Consider the following 25,669-nt stretch of genomic DNA (forward strand, 5'->3'; position numbering starts at 1 on the left):
TACTAAACTTGTTCTAAGTAGTGAATCGTGATTTCTTATTGAAATTACAGTGTATTATTTAAGTGACTGACAGCTCTCTTTATTTAAAAACCAAGTGCAGAACATGCTACCACAACAGACTTGCTCTGACTAGCTGCCAATATACTTACAAATTGAAAAAGGGAGGTGTGAGAAGAAGGTGTGAGAAGTTAATTAATATTAACAAGAAGATGAGAATTGAAGAAATTGATGAATTGGACAACAGGACATGTGGAAAGAGGTGAATAAAATATAGGCATATGAGATCCTGGAAAATGCGCGTTGGACAATTATATTGAGCTAATGCCACACTCTGATTGAGGTCACAATAGGACTTATAAATAAAATATGTAGCCATAGTCTGTATGCTCTGAAAAAGAAACTACAAGGACAGAACCTAAGAATAAGCCTGGTGTTCACTGTGTGACTGCTGCAATGCTTGATACGCTGGTAAAACAAAGGAGGAATACAATTTGAGACTATAGAACGTATGGCAAAACCCCACATGTTTTTTGCCAGTTAAGTTCACAATTCTAAAGCCACAATTGGATTACCAAAGCTAGTAGCCAAGGAGAGAAGACAAAGAGTAAGGTATTGCTTACAAATGTCACTATAAAGTATCATGATGTTAGCTACATTATTCTAAATGTGAGGAGTATCTTATAGTAAGCAAACATTATTTGGTGTCTTATTGCTGTCTAACTAATTGTAATACAGTCAGACTTGCTAGGATGCCAACAACTGAGTATTTTATTTGTTATATGACACAAAAATTTGAAAACCAAAGTCATACTTAGTTGAAATTCAGATTTTAAAAAGGTATGCCCTATTCATAAACTAGACACAGCATATGTAGTTTTAGATTAGTTCTCATTTAAAGTCGAATTTAAGCAACAACATCTCTCTTTTTTTCTGATTCTGGAGACACCTTTTTATTGATTGAAGCCTTCACTTCACCCTTGACCAGAAGCAGCCCGGCTGGTTAATGGAACAGTTTTGTATAATAGTGTCTGAAACCCTTTTAAGATGGATTGTCAAACCATGCATTTAACTGAGCAGCCCCGGCACTGTTAATAACCTCCTTAATATATTTGGTCATTCCTATCTGCTTTGGTTTAATGCTGATTAGCAGACCGTCTCTGGAAGCCACAGAAACCTCATTGGATTAGCACTGTGCTAATCTGATGCAGCTTATAGTATTTGTAATACCTTAAAAAAACAAAAGAAAACAAAGACTGCTTTTGTAAATGTCAGCATTTCTAATAGTCTTTTTTTAAATATCTGGGACAACATGGAATCCAGCTGAATCTAGGAGAATCGTAACTGGACATTTTCTAAACCATTGGCTAGCTAAATCATTGCTACTGCTCAGCTAACTGGCAATTATCTTAATATTTCCTTTGGGAAATATACTGTATATAGCTGAAGGTTAAATACAAAGGAAATACACTGAGCTGCAGGGAGGCAGTCAATCGAACGGTGCTGCAACCCAAAGAGTATTATACAATTCTAGCTGATTACTGCTCATAAGAACGACATACATGGTTTGGATGCTCCAGGGGGCTGGCGTGTGCTGTCATGCAGATGAGATGACTGAGGGGAGGCAGCTTTGTCAATGCCTGTGTTCATGCCATGTTGCTTATTAGTCGACAAAGAATCCAGTGACTCAGCTGCTTCCTTGTGTTGCCAGAATGCCTCCTTGTAAAGGTAAGCAAGTCTTTTGTTCATATATAAAGGTGCATTTACCATGTATACCAGACTTAAAGACCAGTACCTGCAGGTTTATTCTGTGTCCAAGTGGCTCTTTTTTATAAAGGGGGTTTGTTAATTGTTTCTGTCTTTTTAAAGGAGGATTGTATTATAACTGTATCTATCATGTAAGCTAAGGTAATGAGACTGAAGCATATACTATACAGTACATGGCTCGGTTGCTTGTCTTTCATTGCTTTTTTAGCTGAAGTCCAGTTATGTATCTGTAAATAATTTGTTGAGAACCCCATTAGACTTGCACAACAAAGGTATTTTTTTTATTTTGTGGAAAATGAAAGCATGCTGTCAAAATTAGCAGTTTGCAGACTAAGCATGAAAGCATGCCTCTAGTGTACTTACAGTACCAAAGCCATGACTTGCACACACGTTTCTATTTGCAAGGCATCTTTATTACTGTACTGTATGTTTGTTTAGAGGTTTAGTAATGGGTTTAGCTATTATTATTAATTGTCAAAAAATGACCCTCTACAACCAGTGATGAAAATGACAGGAACAACAAGACCATTCATTTACAAGCCAATTGAGATAATGACGATTTGATTGTCACTTAATATGTGGTTGTTACATTTCAGCTAAAAAAAGATGTACTTTTTTAATGCCTCTTGTCACTGTCCACCTTTCTCCCCTGTAGAAGACAGATGGGGCAGAATTTTCAAAAACCAGTGTTATTATATCAAACTCGCGGTATTGTAACGAGAGCTTTAGTAGCAAGTGATTTTCAAACAAAATGTGTTCAATCCATTAATGCTTTGAAGTTGAGTCGATGAGGTCGTTAATGAACGCATTTCTCGTTAAAAAGGTTAATTGTCACAGGTCACCTACATCACTTCCTGTCTCAACGAATAGCTAAGGGGAACTCGTTTATCAAAATGCATGTTAACGAGATCAAGCATAATTGGAAGCATAATTCGCTGTTACTAGCGTACTGGGAGGCGGCTCTCCCACCAGCGAGCAGCAGGCAAATGGAAATAAAAAATAATGGGAATATGTATGTTGTGTATAATTTGTAAAGTTAATTTAAAATTGTGCATTTTGTCATGCAGAATGTACATTTATTTATCACATATAAAATGCTGATTTACGATGATCTGGCGTGTGCACTGCACGGGTAAAGAAAATAAATAAAAACGAAACCCCCCTAGTCACTTACCCTCTTTCGGGGGGATATTTTGCCACAGCTTACTATATACAACTCTTTTAATGTGCATCTTGCAATCTTTTTTGTTAAAGAAGAAGAAAAAATACCGTAACCGTCTATGTATATTGGTTGGAGTTTATTTTCTTATGATGACATCTACTTTTGTATGTGTTTTAGTATGTACGATTGTAGGCTATGAATACATACGTTTGAAGTGTCATTTGTGTTTGTAGTTGTTAGCTATATTATACATGTATACCATGTATGTAACATTTCATTATTAAGCTTTTAAAATTACGATAGAACTCCTTAACCCAATGCACAATTTGTTTATACTTAATTGTTCAGTAAATCTTCTAATCATGCATTTTCTCTGGTACTCTTTGCTCACCTCTGCGATTGAATAAATTCAACATGATTAGAAGTAGCCACTGAACACTTACAGTATTTTAAGAACAGTTTTATGTGCATACAAACGGGCGAAAGTGCACATTGTATATAAAGCGTGGGGGGAGTCTGACAACATTAAATACGTTTAGGCAAATTCCATGTCCATGATCTCGATCACATTCCTAGCGCATCGCTCTGTGTCCATGATGCCTTTTATTCGTTCTTGTGTGGATTAGACACAGGTGTTAAAAGTCAGGGACGCATTGCATGTCTGCAATTACCTAAGGAAATTTTATTGTAATATCGAATATGCCGTTTTCTATATCATGATTTCAGTTGTATAATTCAAATAAAATCTACAGTAGAGGTCAGCTGTCATAATGTATGTATGCAGAATTCAAATAGGCTACAGTTGCATTGATAATTTCGTGCAAATAACGGTATATCATTTTAGCAATACAGCAAATGTTCCGTTAGGTTACAAATGATTAAAACAAGTGAATACATCTCCTTAATAACCACAGGTCTAGCAAAGGCTAAAATATTTTCATAACTACAAATATTGAATTAGCTAGGTTGTCTATAAGAAATTAACTCTGGTCCTGTACACACACACACACACACTCTCTCTCTCTCTCTCTCTCTCTCTCTCTCTCTCTCTCTCTCTCTCTCTCTCTTGTCAGCCGTGGTATGTTAAATTTCTGTTTCAAGGTGAGTTATATACTGTTTCGTTAACTAAAACCCTCCTTTTCCAATTGCATATTAACTCCTGATAAATTGTGACAATTAGCACAGATTTGTTTTTAAATTCACACGCAAACAAAAGAAACAGTCGCAGAAAAATCACATCAGAAATCACGGTAAGGCTTTATATTGTGTCGCATAAATTAATATTAAATAGATATACAAGTGCATATTAAATTAATGTTAAATTAATATTTAATAAATATGCAATAGCTGGTTTCTTGCTTAATGTTAACCAAATGTCGATTGAAAATGTAATTGCATATCAAGTCCATTTATATTACGTTTTGTTACCCTTGAAAATATGTAATCATTTCCCATTGTTGACATGTCCTTATTGAAAATACAGTTAATCTGACTTAAATGTTAATAGAAAGTAACAAGGAATAATTGAATGTAAATGTAATATCAATTGCATATCTATTAAATATTAATTTAACATTAATTTAATATGCAATTTCATATCTATTTTATATTAATTTATGCCACGCAATATAAAGCGTTACCGAAATCACATTAGGATGATTATTTATAAACGAAATTGGCATAACGACCACTTGAAAATGCCAAAATCAATGTTGCATACCAATTTCTTGATTAACACTGGAGTTGTCATTTATGACCTTTTGAAAATCCTGCCCATGATGTTTGGAGGTCAGCTCAGGGGCAGTGTATTTATTTGTAGTTCAGCAAAATCTTATTAGCAAGAACCCAGTAATCCAGTTTAAAGCGCTGTAGCCGCTTATAAATGTATACAAATAATTTGTTAAGGTTGTAGTGTCCCATATGGTTTTAAAAATAGCTTCCACATATTTCAGAGTGTTTTTTTCTGTGAAGCTATAGGAATTCTATTTAAAATATTATCATAAAAAAAGCATGTGGAAAAAGCTTGCATCTCTAAAGCTAAAACTAATTTAGGGGTTTGGGTGCTAACTAGTTACTACAAACACTGCAATAGAGCATCTTAACCACTGTACAAAAGAGCTAGGCTAGTTAGCATGTGCAGAGCTTATACCCTCATCTGGATCATGCTTACATTAACAAGGTATGTATGCCTTTGATGAAGGTGTACAGTATTAAACTATGAAACAGGGTAGATAACATGCTACATCATATTTTAGAAATTGGAAATGACTGTACGCTGTAGTTAGAACAGAATGTTTAGTACCATTCTCTGACAAAGTATATTTAAAAACAAAACAGCACTGCATCTGGTAGTTCCTGGTGGTTATATAATTGGCAGGCCCATGTAACAGTCTTGCTGCTTATATAGTTCTCTCCCACACAGTAATGATCCCATAGGATAAAGAAATCCATATACTGTATGTGCACAATGTGGTTCACAGAATCCACATTAGTTTGCAGTCTGTAATTGGGGAAAAAAGGAGTATTTTATATTTATGCATTTACCCTTCTAGAAATCAAAGATAAAAGTGGAGGTGGTATATCATAAGCATGAAGGCATCATCAAAGAAATCATTAGCAGAAACAAAAGGAGATACCAGGAAGATGGATTCGACTTGGACTTGACTTGTATCCATTTTGATATATACATATAATCATATTTGATTTAACTCCTTAGAATTATTACAGGTGCAGAAGAGTGATGGTAGGCATAAAACGTTAATTTGGTACGGTTCGTGGAGTAGTGGTTAGGGCTCTGGACTCCTGACCAGAGGGTCGTGGGTTTAATCCGAGGTGGGGACACTGCTGCTGTACCCTTGAGCAAGGTACTTTACCTAGATTGCTCCAGTAAAAACCCAACTGTATAAATGGGTAATTATATGTAAAAATAATTTGTAAAAAAATAATGTAATTGTATGTAAAAATAATGTGATATCTTGTAACAATTGTAAGTCGCCCTGGATAAGGGTGTCTGCTAAGAAATAAATAATAATAATAATAATAATAATAATAATGTCATTACAATGGTATGGGATGCACCCTCTATACAAAGAGAACCACAGCTAAGCTAACCTGCAATTTGCAAAACATTTTTATATTACAATTATTGCCTTTGATATTTAAATTGAGTTTTCCTGACCCATAGAATAATCTTAAATACGACATAATGATCAAATCACACTGTGAATTACTCTAATAAAACAACAACAAAATACATGTAATATAATAAATCTTCAAATACATCCCTCCCAATTATTGTGATGTGCATTAAGATGCCCTGTCTTCTCCCTATTTGAAGACAGTGGGAATCTGCAACACACTGTAGTGTAGAAGTATACGCCTCCCCCTGCTTTGTCTTTGTGGAATAGAAGGAAGTTCTTGCACAATATAACCTCCCTCTGCTCCACTTTCTTGTCAAAAACTTTGACTATCTTCAAATGCATTTCAGAAAAAGAACTATATACTGATGGGTTAATGCAAGTTAATAGAATTCTGCTTTACCTGGGGGACAATTTTATTTATATAATACTATAATAGTGAATGAGTGCCCTGTGTAGGCAATTAATTTGTCAGTCATGGTCGATTTAGTAATATTCATTAATAAGGCATTGCAAATTAAAAGTATCAGTATTTGCAAAGGCTTTATGGTAGAGGCAGTGCTTTTTTAGTTTATACATTAACAACTAACTTACTAATGCATTAAAAATGTTGGTGGTTTGCTGTTAATATTACCCTAGTTATAAGCTAAAAAGCAGATCGCCAATTGATTAGCTATTATGAACTCCAAATCGATAACCTCATTTAAATGTGTTTACATGTGTTTAAAAGCATGTTAATAAACAAAAAGTGCCCCTTAAAACAGATACTTTTTTAAAAACATTACTGTAGATATCCTACATTTAAAAATAACCCTGTCTATATATAAATATGCATTTGAGTGCTACAGTGGCCAAAGTGATCGACTGTAGTGCTGAAAGTCAAGAGTTTGATCTGTGGTTTTACCAGATATTTGCCCCCATCTGACCCAGATTTGAAAGTATAAAATCAGGGACGTTTTAATGCCATTAGCGTGACGCTGGCAAGGTCAACTGTTTCTCCAAGACACATGATGAAACAGCTCTGAAAGACTTTATACAGTACACCAGAGTATAAAGCCAGAGCTGCCAAACTTCTAAATTTTCTATTCACTCTTTTATAATTCTTAAACAAAACAAGGGGCATTCATTTTTCTGTATGTTAAAACAGAAAATGAAAGAAAACACAGCTTTAAGAGACAAGTCACATCTCTTTTGATTGTAATTCCAACCTTCTTTGAGTAGTATCTCAATTGTTTTTGTTACATTTCCCTTACTGTTTTATGATGTTTTCTACCATCCGAGTGGCTCTAGGTTTTGTTGCTCCAATATGGAACTGTGGCTGGCCTAGCTGAGATGTCATATTGTCAGATGATTTGAATAGAATCAGTTTAGTCCTGGCACTTGGGATTCTCCAGACAAGAAAAAATAGAGAAAATTGAAATATATATAAAGTGTATGTATATATATATATATATATATATATATATATATATATATATATATATATATATATATATATATATATCAGTTACAAACTTTTCAGAACGCTTGCTGCAGCAACCTAATGTTCAAGCATGCAATAACCTGAGCAGCAAGAGCTTCTCAAATGAAATGAGATTAAACAGGTTTGAAAAGCTACTGTGTGGCCTGTAAAAGATAGCTTTCAATAAAGCCATTATCTCTGCACCGTCTGAACTTCAGCCAAACAATGCAACTTTTCAGAGAGACCAGCAGAACCCTTACAAAAACATTGCTGTATTTTAGTTCCACTGTACTGCATTAAACTATACTGTTGCCAAAGTACTGATATTAGGGCAGGAAAGCTGCAGTTTTTATGGGTAAGGGTATTTTTGCTGATTTCTCATTGACCTGGTCAGTTATGCACCATTTACTCTCAGCTCATTTAAGCCTCTGTATAGAGGGTGCACAGACCTGTTACTGCTGACACACTATCTGTGACGCTCACCTCAGGTCCACAGGGACTATGAAGTATGAACAGTATTGGTTTTTATTCCAGCCAAATCCTACATATTTATTTTAAATCTACATGTATTTCCCAGTAGTACCCATGAAATGCTCACAGTCTCGAGGTAGAATGTGGTATTTATGTCAGCTACAAATAGAATGGTTTTTGTAGGGTCTGGCTGGTTAATGGATCCTGAGGACTGGGGCGGAACACTACCGATACTAAACAAATTGATGCAGTCGTAGCTTACAGAACCTTCACTCAGTGCACCTGCTAGAGCTATTCAATTTTTTTATTAATTGCTGTCGGCATACTGGCACTACATTATGTCTGGTGAAGATATTTGTTCAGACTGAAAGTTGCATTACATTTTACTAAAAGAAGATTAATTAGTTTGGTGCCAGGGAGGTATTGTGCTTGAACGCCCCTAAAACAGAAACAAATGAAGTATTCGTTATACTTGCTTCCAAGCTCAGTCAACAACATAGAACTATAAATGACACAGTAAAACACACAAGTATTTTTTTTAATTTCTAAAAAGCCACTGTAATGCACAGTGTGACCAGTTCCATCCATTATAATTTTGAAGACTACTAGTGTCGAACCTTCTCCCTGACACACATTTAACTAAACTTTGTGGGATTAAAATTCCCTAAATTAAATCCCTTTTCTAAGCACTGGAACCCCGGAATACACACGTCATTCCTTTTGTGTTTTTCTCACCCTGGATCACATACTCAACAGTGAGGCTCCTACAGCCAACCGCTCCTTACCAGACAATCTGTATCTGTGCTTGTAGAACAAAGAAATTAACTTTTCATCTCCTTTTTAAAGGCATGTGCCCAGGGTTAATTGATAATCAATTATTGAATCAACAACTGGCCACATTAGAGATCTTCACAGGTCTACCCGAACCTGAGGACCCAAAACCCGACCCGTACCGAACGAGTTTCCGGGTGCAAAATTGTCACTCAACACTCGGGTCCGATTTTGTTTACTCAGTAATACACAAACTGTCGATTACTATTAAATCTCTTTGGTACTAAAATTCATTGTTTATAATTCCTGTTGCTTGGATTGGCTTCCCCCAATAACACATGACATGGCTTGCAGAGCGCAGCAGCAGACACGTGACCCATATCGAAGGTGTTTCTTTTTGATCAGTCTTAAAAGTTGGAGTAATGGATAAGGACGTGAAAGAAAAACTTCCATGAACAAAAGCTCACAGAAAAATGCACGTCTGCCGTGTGGGACTTTTTTTTGTTGTTATTGTGGACAAAGAAGGAAAACCTTTGCTCTTGTGTTAAGTTTGTAATAAAATCACGCATTTATGAGATCGTACTTCAGGTCATTTTATTTTCAGATAATGTATTTATCTTTGTGTCTTTTACACAAACATTATATATTTAATTTTACAGTCCTCTGCGCAGGTTCATGATGGAATAAACACTGTCTGTAGTTCAGTCCGATTTCCTGGTTGACGGGAAAAAAACACTGTTTTAATACTGTATCTTGTCCGTGCATATACTACGCTGGGGAAAGGAAAAGCGTTACACTGTTTTTTTGGGCCGGGTCGGATCCGGGTCTAATAACACGAATATTACATCGGGTCGGGTCGGGTAAATAATTGTAGGTTCGTGGTCGGGTCGGGTTGATTCATTTGGACTCGTGAAGACCTCTAGGCCACATGCTGCACATGAAGTTTTAATTAGACAGGGAGAGAAGTCTAACCTCCCAGCCCTGCCATATCTAAACACAAAGTTTTTAAAATTAAACATTTTATTTTCAAACCCAACAAAAACATTATTTCTACATAAAAATATTTAAATAGAATAATATATGGGTCAGAATATAATAGCACACAATAATATGTCTTTGTTTGGCTGCGATGGGCTGCTGTAGAAAATGCTGCAGTCATAGTTATGTCTGTGCAATGCTGCTAATAATCCTTCTGAGAGAACTTGGTTCAAAGTCGTCCACATTTTTTTTTTTTTTTTCACTGATAAGATGAAATTCAAACGGTGTTTGTCCAGGTCTTTTTCAGGTATTTGGTGAAATCCAAAAGGTTTATGTGAGTGTTTCTTTTTGTATTTTCATTTCTTGCTGTTTTAAAAAGTTTTTTTTTAATTCTGTTATTGGTGTGAACCTCGTTTTTTTTTTCTTTTTTGAATTGTCCATATGTTTGTTTTTAATATAGCCTATTATGTTCGCTTTACAGTGTTTATTGTAATTAGTGATACATATGGCGGCTGCTGACATTAAGCAGCACTGACTGCACACTCAAGAAGATGAAGACGTAGGAAGGAATATAATATGAAAAAAAATATTAGTCATGTTCATATGCATGAATGTAACTAATATCAGGATTATTATTATTTTTTTTTCCAGTTTAGGAGTCTGTTGCCATGGTAACATAGAATGGCTATATATCCATTTGTTATGTTTGTTGTAGGGATTTAACAAAAAAGCTATCGTAACTAATATTGCCTTCCCGGCTTAAGGTGTTACAACTTGTTGATTTTTTTAAATAGCATTCACAAAATGTTATCTATATTATTAGTAAAATTAAATTCAAATCTGAATTGTATGCATAACCCCGCTTAGTCATCTTATACACCCCGGAACAGTAAGAAATGTGAAATTAGATATCTGATATGTGTGATTAAATATGTGGATGCAACGTTTGTGTTTGTTGTTCTTTGAGATATCCTAGTAAACAGGATGTTAGATCCACATAGTGAGAAAACATTTGTACTACAAGCAGTATGTAGAGGAATGCAGCAACTGAAATGCATTTGAGCTCCTTGCATTTAGAGAACTGAAAGATAAGAGTAGATCAATATAACTTATGGTAGAGTTTCTGTAATGTTAGTGTTACAATTGCCGATTAACCAGACTTTGTAAGATCCCAGTGGTTTGAGAAACACAGCTAACATTATAGATAAATACTGTAGCTTTCCAGTATATGTTTCTGGTATGTTCTTGAAATTTGCCTTGATTTGTCAATTCATCCTACACATCAAGTAGCATGCTGTTTTATTGTAGGGTTGTGTTATTATTTACTTATAGTTATATAATGTATCCTAAGCCTTGTATTAATGAATAGTTACTTAATATTAATTATTAAATATCAATGACAAGTTTTGAACAATGGTAAATGTTAGTAATCAAATTACATTTGATTAAAAGTTAACATCCATAGGTTATTGATATGAGAAATTCAATGCAAAGTTTGCTTACAACATGCTTTCCAACAGTAGAGCAAAATTTATAATTACAGTCCATTTTGTGTAATTGATCACACAAATACTTTCCTATATTCAGAAACAACATTAATGTTCATTTTAACTATACATTACGGTTATCCATCTTCCATTATATGACATATTTGACCAGTCCACCTGGAGGGGAAGTGAGACGGGAAGAAACCCCCACATACAATTTATATACCTAAAGCCTGTACTTAATGCTACCTTTTTAGACCATCTCCAAGATTTTTTGTTTCCACGCACTTGCCGATTCTTCCTGAGCAACATCCGAAGAATCCGACCCTTCCTCACCAACTATGCTACCCAGCTCCTGGTCCAGGCCCTGGTACTCTCCCGCCTAGACTACTGCAACTCCCTCCTGGCTGGCCTCCCTGCGTCCGCCACCTGTCCGCTCCAGCTCATCCAGAACTCTGCTGCCCGCCTGGTGTTCTCTCTGCCTCGCTTCGCCCACGCTACTCCACTACTCCGCTCGCTCCACTGACTCCCGATCACCGCTCGCATCCAGTTCAAGACTCTTGTACTAGCCTACAGATGCCTTGACCAGTCTGCACCCAGCTACCTCCAGACCCTCATCTCTCCCTACACCACCACTCGACCTCTCCGCTCCGCCTGCACTAGAAGACTGGCTCTACCTCCGCTACGCTCCCCTGCCTCCCGAGCCCGCTCCTTCTCCACCATTGCTCCGCAGTGGTGGAACGACTTTCCTACAGATGTCAGGACTGCCCAGTCCCTGACCACATTCCGGCGCCTCCTTAAGACTCACCTCTTCAAACAGCACCTGTACAACTCCTCTGTTGTATCCTGGGACACTATCACCCTTCATTTAAATGTGCTTTATTTTGCTCTTATCTGCCCCCTATTTTACTGCATTTAATCCTGTACTTCAGAATACTGTAATCTGCCAAGTGTTTAAACCTGTAGTATTTTGTACTTAATCATATCCTGATGTAACTATCACTATTTAATCATATCCTAATGTAACTATCACTATTATCTGCTGTATTATTGAATTGTGGTTTGTCACACTAGAACAAAAATTATTGTATTTCTTGCTCTTATTGTATTACTTGTATTGTAACACTTGAATGTATTTGCTTGCGATTGTAAGTCGCCCTGGATAAGGGTGTCGGCTAAGAAATAAATAATAATAATAATAATAATAATAATAATAATAATAATAATAATAATAATAATAGTTGTAGCAGTAGTTTCACAGAAGGCATGTTCCTTTTTTTTCATGCTCCAAGTGTCAGCAGATTACCAAAGCACTCCCCAACAGTGCTAGAGATCTGAATACCCATGCCCACTTGCAGTACAGCACATACACCTTGCACTGGGACACCCAAGGCAATGCTCTAGATCTCCAGCACGACAACCAAAAAACATTCATTTTGAGCAGGGAGGTATAAGTACTGTAACCATGGCTCTAGGATCGCCACAGGATTTGGCCAGGGAGGCAACATGACTCCCAAATAGAAGGCCACTGAGGTGGTAAGCCAGGATGGTTTAAATGCCAAATTGAGATACTTATTCTAGAGAGGATCTCTCAGTGTCAAAGAAATCATTGTTAACTAAACTACAATATTAGAGATGCATTTAGCCCTAATGTTAAACTGTTGAGATTTGGCAGCAAAATAAACAGATGCCAGGTAAACATTTGCCAAGGGTCACGTGAGGGTTAAGATCCCTCACATATGCATATGAGAGTTAGATTCAATTGTATGGTCTAAAAAAAAAAAAAGAAAAAAAAAAAGAAAAACACTGCATGAGTTTCATGGTATTTCTGATGTCATCCAGCTATTTTCATGCAGGCTATCTGGTAAATTCCATCACACATACAGGCTGAGTACACTTGCTTACTAGTTATTAATCCTTGGAATGCTAGCTCCCACTGAAACAAAAAAGAAACATTATTTAGTTTTCACAGATTTAAAGGCTAACAACCACCGCAATCATAAATTAAATACTGTGCGTTTGACACATTCCACTTTGTATCGGATTACTTGAGATTATATTAGCTTCAATTACTGGGGACTTAGAGAAACCTTGCAGTGGATGATGTGTGGTCCAGTGGTTAAAGAAAAGGACTTGTAACCAGGAGATCCCTGGTTCAAATCCCACCTCAACCGCTGACTCATTGTGTGATCCTGAGCAAGTCACTTAACCTCCTTGTGCTCCGTCTTTTGGGTGAGACGTAATTGTAAGTGACTCTGCAGCTGATGCATAGTTCACACACCCTAGTCTCTGTAAGTCACCTTGGATAAAGGCATCTGCTAAATAAATAAATAAGACGTGGATGGACATTGTGTAATGGTTCTAAGCAAGGTATGACCTCCTTTTGGTTGAAAATAGTGCACTTTTTTCAACTCCATTGAGTACTGGTAGATTCTGGTTACTCCAAAGTAGATGTGTAAAGCATAACAAATAAGTACAAGTAAGGAAGTTATACAAATACAGAGACAGAAGATGCTCTGTACTGCGGTAAAGTGATCTTCACAGGAGCCCCACACACATACCAGACTTACATGGGCTGAGCAAGCATTAGAAATGATATGATTTTTATCTCTTTCACTTTAAATAAAGGGTGGAATTAAAAAATCTGAAACACTTCAAATTACTTCTGATATTGCTGTGGGAATGCGTGGGTGGGAATATAAAACAACAAAGCAAAAATGTGGGATATTATATTGCAGTTATATTTTTAAGGTTTAATGTAATTTTAAACTGCAGGGCTCATTTTAAACTAAAAGATGCTGCATTTAAAAACATTTCTGTGTTACCTACAATTGGTCCCAAATTACAGATAATAATTTTATCATACTAGAGATATTAATTCTGAATATCAGCTGCGAAGATGAAAGAACTTGCTTGCCCTCCCCCCCCCCCCCCGTGTAAATGAAATTTCATATTCATGCAGTTAAATTGAGACGACCCTTCCAAATATCTACCATTGAGTATCATGTCTGTTTATATTACATGTAATACTACACAAAGTTTACTGTGGTATCCCATAGTAAAAGGATAACAAAGCATTGTAAAGCATATATGGTTCAACATGGCAAAGAAAGTCAAGTTAATGGAATCACTAATCCCCACAAAATGACAATTCATCACCATTTCTTGCAGTTCATGGTTCAATGGTTATTTGAAGTAACCTTTCACATTACAAACTAAAAAGGCAACAAATCACATCTCTTGTTTTATTAAATCTCTTTCTTAAAACAATGTGCTCAACAATAAATGTTGATATAAGGCCTATAGTATAAGGAACTCATATTTTTTCCATATAATTTCCTTGTAGATGACACCATGACACATTTTACAACAGGTATAACAAAACATGTAATATGTAAAACAATAAAATCAAGTACATAATTGCAGTGATAAAGTATTTGATTAGACAACAACATTCAACAGTGTGTCTAGGACTTACTGAGACGCCCTATGGCTGTTTTTACCAACTACAATTTATACAGCCTGTCAGAAGGTGTTCATTCTCGAATGGTATATTGGCTACAATCTTGACCGCAGATCCGTTGTACACCCCCACAGTTCACCTCCTTAGCTGATCATTTCACCTCCATTGCTGTGCCTCAAAGGCTTTCTGTACAATAACATTCCATCAACTTTTTTATTTTTATTTTTATTTTATCTGAATACTTTCTAAATGTTGAAAGTGCTGAAGCTCAGTAGTAACAGCTTGTTACAATGCAATTACATTACACTGTAGAAATATTATCAAGTGACAATGTTAGGCCAAAATGGATAGAAGCAAAGATTTAGATGACAACTGCATGTGGTCAGTAGGGTGACTGATAGGGGAATAGAAAGGTTGGACTGTTGTGACATATGAAAGACATTATGCACAATAACTCTAATGCAGATAGTGAGCAAGCTTGATCAACCAAAGCTGTACACGAGAGGCTATGCGGACTAATAGAGATACTTTATTATGTACTTATTAGGTTGAATAGTTGCATGTACTGTACAATACAGCAGTTGTTAAGTTATTGTATCATTCTTGAGTGTCAAAAGATATCAGATGTAATTGCAGTTCCCACTGTGAAGTGCTTGTACCACAAGAACAATACTTCTCATAAATTAACCTCAGAGTCCATGTTCTCTATGAAAAGAAATAGCATTCCATATGGATAACATTAAAATAATGTAACATTAAAGGAAGTTACAAAAAAACATTTAGACTGCTGAAAGCATCTCATGGAATCCCTACAGTGTGGTATGGACAGTTTTTACTTCTTATTTTTTTTCCTCTTCTGTGTGTTGTTTTGCTCAACATATTTTTGTATATACACTGATCATCAAAAGAAACTTATCACTTGTATTTGAGCATCAGACGAAACGTATCACATATTTGAGCATCAAAAGAAACTTATATTTGGATAAAATTCACTAGATGTGATCAAAAAATGACAAACTCTGCTTTAGAGCAGGTGCAGTGACTTTTTATTGTGCTGATTAACAATTGACATCACGAAGATGATCTGTTGATCTTGGGCAGGTGTTGTGACTCTTGGTTTCCCAGTTCGTGGCCTGTCATTGAGAGAGTGTGTCTGGTTATACCGTTTTGCCAGGTTTGAACTTGCTGGCTATGAGCACCCAAGATGGCGAGCCACAGTACGCTGCCCTAGTCCAGCCTCCAACATGCCGATTGCACGAAGGCGCTGCTCTCTTAATAGACGTAGCATGTTGGTTTTTTTTCTGTGCTTTTCTTTATTGCTTTTATTCAAGCTTGCAATTCAGCAGCTGAAATCACTCCATATCCAGTGTCCAATCAACTGTCTCACTAAGTAGGTGATTAAGTGCATATGCTTCAGTCGTAGTCACTCAAGCGTATCATGGTCAAAGATGAATGATCAAGTGATTAAAAAGAAACCAAAAACATTGCGTCAATGTCCATCATTTCTATACATTATTTTTCTTTTCAAAAATAAATGTTGTAATAGTGATACGTTTCTTTTGATGCTCGGTATCTATCTATCTATAATATACACATACAGTGTTCCCCCTTTATAACGCTATAGTTGGGCGCCATAGTCAACACCTGTAATAGAATGTTAAATAGGTAAAAAAAAAAAAAACTTCATAGAAATGTAGATGATACTGTACTAAATAGTCCTTTATTCAGTTGCCATTCAGGGTTAAACAGAAAGAGCTTCCAAAGTTCCTGTTATCCTTCCTCCTGAGCACAAATGCATTTATAATCTCGGAGTGCAACTACCCACAAGCCAATGCCATCAAGATCCAGCAGCATACAGACTGTGTAAGGAAACTAACATATTGGTGGTTTATAATTTATGATTCATGTCCAAACAGTAATTAAGAATTTACATTGTTCCTTTATTTGATTCTAACATTCAAGAGTTATACACAAATTATTTAAACATCATCTTTATACCAAGTAATGTAGCACTAGTTATTACAGAAGTAAAGGTAGAGATCAATTACTTATCTTTCTGGGATCACATTGGCACACACCTTCAAGGTCACTGGGAGGACTTGGAGTGCGTCTCTTCTGTGCCTATATTTATGTGCCGCCATGAAGCTGTAAGCTTGGCGTGTTGCCAACTGGCTATTGTTAACTTGCTAATTGTAATCAACAGTAGTATGTCTGCTAGTAAGTGGGGTGCATGTTCTTGAGTTCAACCAAAGTGTAACCCATTCAGACACACACACTCTCAACTCCCATTCACCTTAAATGTCAAACCGCAACTTGGTTCATTTCGTAAACCTCCTAATCTGCATTCTCAATAGAGTTGTTTTTAGCTGCGCAGATAAATCTCTTTTCCTAGGAAGACAACTTATGTCTTGTAAGTTCAGTTTCCATTAATAATATTAACCCTTTCTTAGTTCATCTCTAACCCTACAACTGCATTTTAATAACTGGTCTAAGAGGATATATTGCAATGCTTTGGTATACTGTGTAATACTTTACTTTTTTTTTATTTGATATGTATTGATAAACATGTATTGATTTACTCAAAATATAATGGTAGATAACTATTTACCTGTGACAGTGCCATATCGGGCCATTATGGCTTAATATATGCCTTTTATTTGAGTAGCCAAATTGCATTATTATTTTAAGAACAATCGAAGATGCTTGGATTCATCATACTACTCATCTGCATTATGTACGAACAGTGTAGCTTTGATATATTAGAAGCTATCAAACCTTTTTTTTCTCAGATCAGAATTTTTATATTACCTCCTGTCCTTGACTATAGTTAAACATTATCGATGATAAAAATGATAATACACTGCAGTGATCACAACAGCAACATTATAGCAATCTAATTAAAACTGAACTTAGCCAAAGCCAATTCAAATCTGCAAAAAAAAAAAAAAAATGTGAAGACTATGCTTCACAAATTTTTAATCAAAGTTCATCAGATTTCCAGATTTTAATAATCGCCAATCATTGGATAGTCTAAAATCCACAAGCACCACATGTGGAAATACGACACTGCTAAAGGGCCAAATCTCATTGAAGATCTGTATCCACTGAGCCAAGAACAGAGAATCATCTCCCCAACTGAAAGAATTACAATCTTTACAACATTGTGTCAAGTCTACTATATTAACTTTACAGAATAGCTGACATATGTATTTATGACATATTGGTTAATACATAGCTCAAAATAAATGTAATATATGTATTTGAACTGATGGAATAATAACCTCCTAGACTGTGCTTTAAAAAAGGTTTCACATACAAAGTCATCATCTCAGTATCACTTTCATTAATACAATTCTGCAAAGTCTGTGCACTTATATATTAATTGCTGGCATTTGCAATGTCAGTAATTTCAAGGTTACAGCCCAGGGTTTACTGTCACCTTTCTGTATAATCAGCACATTCACACCAGACAGCATATTTTAACTTTATTATACAACTTATAGAAGTAGCAGTTCAGATTTTCATGTGAAACTACTTTTTTTGCTAATTAACAAAATAAAACAAGTTAATAAATCAAGAAATGACAAGTACAGCTAACTCTATGTGCACCATATTTTAAAAATTAGCTTAAAGGGAAATAAATGTGACAATGGTAGCCAAAATAGTAAGAAACAACTATCAATTTGTGACAATAGACAAGAGCCTATGAGAAATATGTTTATTGGTATACAGTAAAAACATCTATATATTTTGTACCAGACAGCAGTGTGGAGTAGTGGTTAGGGCTTTGGACTCTTGACTGGAGGGTTGTACGTTCAATCCCAGGTGGAGAACACTGCTGCTGTACCCTTGAGCAAGGTACTTTACCTAGATTGCTCCAGTAAAAACCCAACTGTATAAATGGGTAATTGTATTTAAAAAATAATGTGATATCTTGTAACAATTGTAAGTCGCCCTGGATAAGGGCATCTGCTAAGAAATAAATAATAATAATATTCATATACCCAGCTCACCTTGTCAGTCCCTGATTTTGATGAGCTACATCTAGAGTACTATTAGGACTGGAGTGTTACTGAAGGACAGGGTTTACGACAAAACTCATGCAATTTCTACAATGGTAAATTTGTATTTTACCCTACATCCTGTTCTGTAAAACTGTAAGACCAATTTATTCAATAACTTTGTTGGTCAGAATACACAATGCTAATACAGCCCCTATTCTTGGAGTTCGTGTTTGCTCATCATGATCATTTGCCTGACTCTGACCACTGAATATTATATAAAATTGTTAATAGAGTGGAGTCATCCTACCAAGCAATGCATTTTATATCTGTTTGAAAGTAGGCTGAGATTAGTTTTAATCATTTCACAGACAACCCACGCAGCTGTTAACAGATTTCTGCACATTTAAGCCCCTGGAGAGTGACATGGTTTTAATTGTATTACTTTGCATATTCTAGCTATTTCGTACTGTTACCAGCATTACATAAGTATTACTTTTGCATAATGTCTTTTGCCAAGATGATAATAGAAAAAACAATTATGCATGCTGAAATATCAGCATAAATGGTGGTTAGATGGCACAGAAGGCTTCTCATAGCTTTGACCTCTGGAGGCCTATGTTTGAAACCATTTCAGGAATGTTTGGTGGCTGCAATTTAGCCCTCAGTGAACATTAAATAATTAGTCTACATCATGAAACCACCTTAAAATTGGAAACAGTCTCTATTGAGGGAGGCCGTGTGGTCGAGTGGTTAAAGAAAAGGACTTGTAACAAGGAGGTCCCTGGTTCAAATCCCACCTCAGCCACTGACTCATTGTGTGACCCTAAGCAAGTCACCTAGCCTCCTTGTGCTCCATCTTTTGGGTGAGACGTAGTTGTAAGTGACAATGCAGCTAATGCATAGTTCACACACCCTAGTCTCTGTAAGTTGCCTTGGATAAAGGCGTCTGCTAAATAAATAAATAGTAGGCCCAGGACAGAATGGTGGGGGTGTTCAGGTCAGGATTGAGATGTGCGTTCCATAACGCCTGCCAGCCACATGGCTGTCCAGAGGTAATGTCCCTTAACTTTCATAACCACTTAATTCATGAACAAAATCAACCTGCATACCATACAAGAACTGTTTCATCTTGTCAAAACACTAAAATCACCATGGTAACTTGACATTATTGCTTATTATTTATACAGAATAAATATCTATCACAGTAGTGTTAGTGTTACTTCAGTATCTTACCTATACCTTATACTTTATAGCATATTGTAACTCGCAGTTGTAACAAACTAATACTTATGTAAGGCTTATTATTAATAAAATATGACATTGCTATTTGAGTATCAGGTTGAGATTAAAATTAAGTCTGTATAACGGACTAAATATGGCACTTTTTTTCTTAGAGGTGGTAACATACAGTACTATATTCCTTCAGACCCATATAATACTGCTGACCAATTAATTGTTAATACAATATTTAAATATACTAATGTAATGGGATGTCTTCCTGACTTAATACAGATGGATGGTTTTTATAGTACCCTCAATTATAACAGGCTGACAAATGCTCTTTTTTTCAAAAACAGAGGCAGGCAAATTAAGCTTCACTGGCCACACCAAGGTCATTCCCACTACCCTTTTATCCAGTGTTATGGCCAAGTAACAGATGGGAAACTTGTATGGTCCTTCTAAAACCTCAGCGCCCCCCACACCAGCTCTGGGAGATGGAGCATGGCCAGGTGATTCCCAGGCAGAATAGAACCTCTATCTTTCTGTCTGGCACGCGTGCTACCTGCTGAGCCACCAACACATGCTGTGTGCCTCTGCTATTCTGAGAGCATGATGCATCAGGTTTATAGCCCACACTCATTTTAAAGACTTATTCAGAACATTCTACTTATATAGCCTAATTTACAGTATAACGAGGACATTTTTCGCTTTTTAAAATGTTAATAAACTTTGAGTCTGTATTTCAGTGTCAAACATAATATATATATTAGTATGAAATTAGTTTCTGTTTGTTATTTTTAATTTTATGCATGTTATGTAATAATTTGTTGTTTTATTATGAAGTTGAATCTCTACAATAATTTATATCTTTCAATAGAACAATTCGAACTGCATTTATTGTGCCTGAAAATCACAAGCCAAGTTAGTAGAAACAATTGGGGTAACCTTGTCCCCCATCGGTTTTACAGTTGTGCCTAATTGCTTGGCGCTGGCCAAGGTTTCCCCAATGGTTTCTTGAAAATTGGCTTGTGTTTTTGACTCCACTTTAAATGGCTGGGCACTTTTGATAACTTGCCATTTTTTTTGTTTCAGATATCACTCATTTGTTCACTTATAACACACACACACATTACAGGAATAGGAAAATTGTTCAACCTATATTGAGGCAATGTATTGCCATTTGGATAGGGTAAATGTAAATAGTAGCTTAATCTGTTGAAAGGGTTAATGTGAATCTGTGTAGCGTAGCGGTTATGTAGTTGGAGTGAAAGTGTGACTAGTTAGGGTTCAAATCCTGACCTACATACATACATACATACATACATACATACATACATACATACATACATACATACATACATACATACATACATACATACATACATACATACATACATACATACATACATACATACATACATACATACATACATACATACATACATACATACATACATACATACATACATACATACATACATACATACATACATACATACATACATACATACATACATACATACATACATACATACATACGGCTGTGTGGTCCAGTGGTTAAAGACAAGGGCTTGTAACCAGAAGGTCCCTGGTTCAAATCCCACCTCAGCCACTCATTGTGTGACCCTGAGCAAGCCACTTAATCTCCTTGTGCTCCGTCTTTCGGGTGAGACGTAGTTGTAAGTGACTGCAGCTGGTGCATAGTTCACACACCCTAGTCTCTGTAAGTCAACTTGGATAAAGGCATCTGCTAAATAAATAAATAATATATATATACATATGCACGTTAAAGTTATGTGTGCAAGCGTATGCATGTTCAATGAAAGTGTTATTCATATCAACTATATTTTTTCACATTAAAAAATGTGTTTGTTACACATAAATAAAATACATTTCATTTTTTGCAATATAAACCCTGTGTGGGAACCAAACCCAAGACATGATTCCAATGCAGTTTGCAATGCAGACACCCCTAGTTTTCACGCCACAAAGTTTATACTTCCATTTTACAACATTTGCAAGTAGTATAGCAAAGTTACAGTTTTTAGCAAGTAACGAGACAAACAAGATTTTGTAAATAATGATTATGTATTATCCTGATTGTATTGAAAGCTTTCATCTGATTTTGCAAACTATCATTCTGCATTATTTTAGTTCTACAGCAATTGATAGCTTCCAATTCCTCTTAATTACATTATGTCTGTACAACCAAATAAAGCACCCTTGCTGAAGCAAGAGAGCTGGGGTTGGAGTTGCTCTGTTGCAGTTTAGTTAACCTATATCTGCAGAGGGATGTAAAACAGTCATTCATTTTACAGCTTTAGTTGTATCTGGTTTCTTCTTTTTATTTTAATAGGGTACTAATATATGTCTAATTTTGTTGTAGCTGTGTTTCAATTACAGAATTGTCAATATAAATAAATTATAATAAGGGGTGTCTGGCCTTAGCTTTGAGGTTCATTTGATAAGACAATCAATGTTCAAATATGTGAAAATGGTTAATCCTACCCGGTGGCAGACCTGAGTAACACATTATATCACCCTCGCCCATACTGCCCTCTCCTGACCCCCCCCAAAACACCAAATGTTCCCCTTGATTCTCCCTCCCACTGCCTTATTTGCATACTGTGGAGCAGCCAACCAGCATTTCCCCAATTCCCTATTGACAGCTGTGCATGGCATGGCCATCTGGCATTTTTACCACAGTATTCAAAATTTGGCTTTAGTTTTTGTTTAATTTAGACAACTTTTTGTTTCTTTTTAATGTACTAAAACAGAATACACTTTGTGTAACACTGATAATTGTAACAGAACACGTATTGCTCCAATGTAAGCAAATTCTATTTTCAGCATCTCTGAAAACTTTGGTTACTCCTCCTGCTCAATACAGTTCAATTCCAAAACCAGTTCAAACCATTGAGAACAGGTTCTCATGCGTATTTGCAATAAAAAACGTAAAATAAATAAGTGTACAGATTAGTGATCCTTTACAGTACAATCCTGGAGCCAGGATTAGACGATTGATCCTGGCTCCTGGATTATTCATTTGATTAGTGAATCAGCAAAACACCAGGCAATTCATATTTGAAACAGATACAAACAAAAACAAAACAATCTATGAATAAAGGTAATTTTAAAAAAGGAGACCTAATATTTACAGTAATTACAAGACTGATGTTTTGTTTCAACAAGTATAGTAGTTACAGTTAGAAAACAGACAAGTGCTAGTGCTGTGGATTCATCATTCAACTGTAAAAAATACAAAATAGAAGAAACTAAGGTGAAAGTGATGTTCTATAGATATAATATTCCAGGTTGAGAACGACTATGTCTAATATTTTTTTCAGAAGTTACTTCAAAATTGCAGTTGGTAAAGAACTTGGTATACTTCATTCTCATTCATTCTATGTATTTGTCAGCATATTGCTGCTTTCGAAAGGAAAATCCCATTTTAGTTAATCCTTAGAGAAAATAAATTTGAGTTTTATTAGGCTGATGGATTATGGGAGAAGACTGAGCCCATGCAACATCCAGTTGTGAATGCCTAATACATTTGTTAGATGAGGTATAAAGGTATATAACTGATTTAGCAAACAGGCTTGGAAATGACTTGAAGGCTATACAATAGAAACACTTGAATCTCATTACAATCTACTTATCAAGTTATTAGATGATATATCGAGGAAACCATTTGTTTGAGTTTGAAAAATTTTATGAACTATGTGGAAGACCTTAACCCCAGTTAACATTCAGCCTGTATAATTTGTTTGCAAAACAGTACATGTTATAACCTGAAATATTACGGCATGTACGTTTCTGTGACAGAGATCGAAGAATTCTTGGTGTTAGATCTCCCTCCCGACCTGCAAGGGCACAGTGTAAAGGGAAAAGAGTACCCTGGACTGGATGGCACGACAGTTCATTCCCAGGGTTAGGCGGAAGTCGGCTATCTAGAAAGGGGGCGGAGCTACGGTACACTAAATCATCGACCCGGAAGAGAAACGATGTGACATCCGCGGATTGGAGGAGCGGTTGCGCTCGTTAACAAAGGGGTCACGGTTGATGGTATTTAAGGGGACGTAGTGATGTGATCTGTTCCTTTGTGAATGGTTAGAAGCTTGTTTAACAAAAAGGAGAACCGTGTGATATTGTGAGTGTTTGTTTTGTTTGTCGTTAAGAATACTGTTTGTTGTTATTTAGACGGCTAACATGATCCGGAGCTGCCGCCAAAGGCCAGCACTAAACCCAGATCAACACCACTGCACTTTGTATCGCCAGAACTGTATTTTCACTACGAACACTAGAGCACACACTGTGGACTTGTGTTTGTGTTTGTGTCTGTGTTACGTGTGGGTGAATAAGAACGGGGCTGTGTATTATTTTGGGACCAACCTGTGGATTATAAACAGAGCAATACGCGCTGCTGTATTGCCTGTTAACATTGTTATTGTTTGCTGCTCTTTCACCATCAGGCAATTGGATTATAAAAATAAACCACCATTGCACCTGGATTATCGTTGTCAGTCTGATTATTGATCAATTGCACCTGCGCACTGTTAACCACTTTGCCACAGTTTCTTACATATATTAACTTGTTATTATAGTTTATCATAATTATTTGTGCAAAACTGTGGTGTAACTTCTTTATGAATTAGCAGTTTTTACAAACACAATATAAAAGGGAAACAATAATATGACAACAAAATTATTTATTTATATAGAAACAACTAAGGGAGTGGTAAGAAGCTACCAGTTGCCTTTTGAAGCATGCTGTAACATAGAGCTTGTAATGTTTTTTTTGCTGTCCCCCTGTTCCTTAACTGAATACTTTATGTTAATAATTACAATTTTGATTAAAACAGCATTTTAATCAAAATATTTTGTATTTCCTAGAAAATAGAACCGGGAAAATATTGAATAATAGACAAATCGGGGATAAATCAGTAAAAACTGACGCCCAGTTAACAAAAATATCCTGTAATTTTTCGGTAAAATTCGGAATAAACCGGTAACGTGGAACACAAGATACTGTATACCCCAGCGACCGTCAATGGGGTAGATTCATTTAAAAAATATATAGATTTGACACTTTGTGATGTTTTTTCCTTGTTCTATGGCACTATTCAAACTTCAGGATATAGGAGGGTACCCGCCAAATCCTGTACAGAAGTAACCTGTGTTAACCTTCCATAAACCCTTAGTTAGAAACACATATATATATATACCTCTGATTAAATGTTGATATAGAAAACAAAATATGGGTACTATATTTAGTTTATAAGTAGCCATAGTGACACCTACTACTTCAACCCCAGCCACAGTGTATATTTTTGCTGAGCTAACTTCTACTCCCATTTTAACCACAACAAAGTCTGTCTATATGGATGATACATTTGGATAAACTTCACAAATATATGTGCTTTAGACTCAATGAATTTATCCCAAAGGATAAGAAATCCTCCACCTGTGTCCTGGCACTGGTTAATGCCAGAACTAATTTCACCAAAGGCAGTAAGTAAACAAAGCATCTCAGAGTAACTTCAAAAGTTAGCATAACATGGTTGGTTTCAATTGCACACTACATTTTATGTCATGAATTACAGTAGAGACCTAAAAAGATAGTGAAAATATTTGTAATGAATTATATTATTGTATTTTGGACTATCTAATGTCACCTTAAGTAATGTTGTCTAAGATTAGAACATATAGGGGTCTGTGAAACCAGATGTTTTTGAACAAGGTAATTCTC

General features: G+C 35.9%; 1 protein-coding gene across 2 annotated transcripts in view; it reads left to right on the top strand.

Annotated features, from left to right (window-relative positions):
- The first annotated feature begins 1,425 nt into the window (after positions 1-1,425).
- LOC117421159 (sorbin and SH3 domain-containing protein 2) overlaps positions 1,426-25,669 on the top strand; it is a 146,517-nt gene continuing 122,273 nt past the window's right edge. For both annotated transcript variants that reach the window (XM_059027214.1, XM_059027208.1), the window contains exon 1: positions 1,426-1,725. The gene's annotated coding sequence lies outside the window, so the exon portion shown is untranslated. The remainder of the gene's footprint in view (positions 1,726-25,669) is intronic.

This window comes from Acipenser ruthenus, chromosome 1 (genome assembly GCF_902713425.1).
Source record: "Acipenser ruthenus chromosome 1, fAciRut3.2 maternal haplotype, whole genome shotgun sequence".
NCBI lineage: Eukaryota > Metazoa > Chordata > Actinopteri > Acipenseriformes > Acipenseridae > Acipenser > Acipenser ruthenus.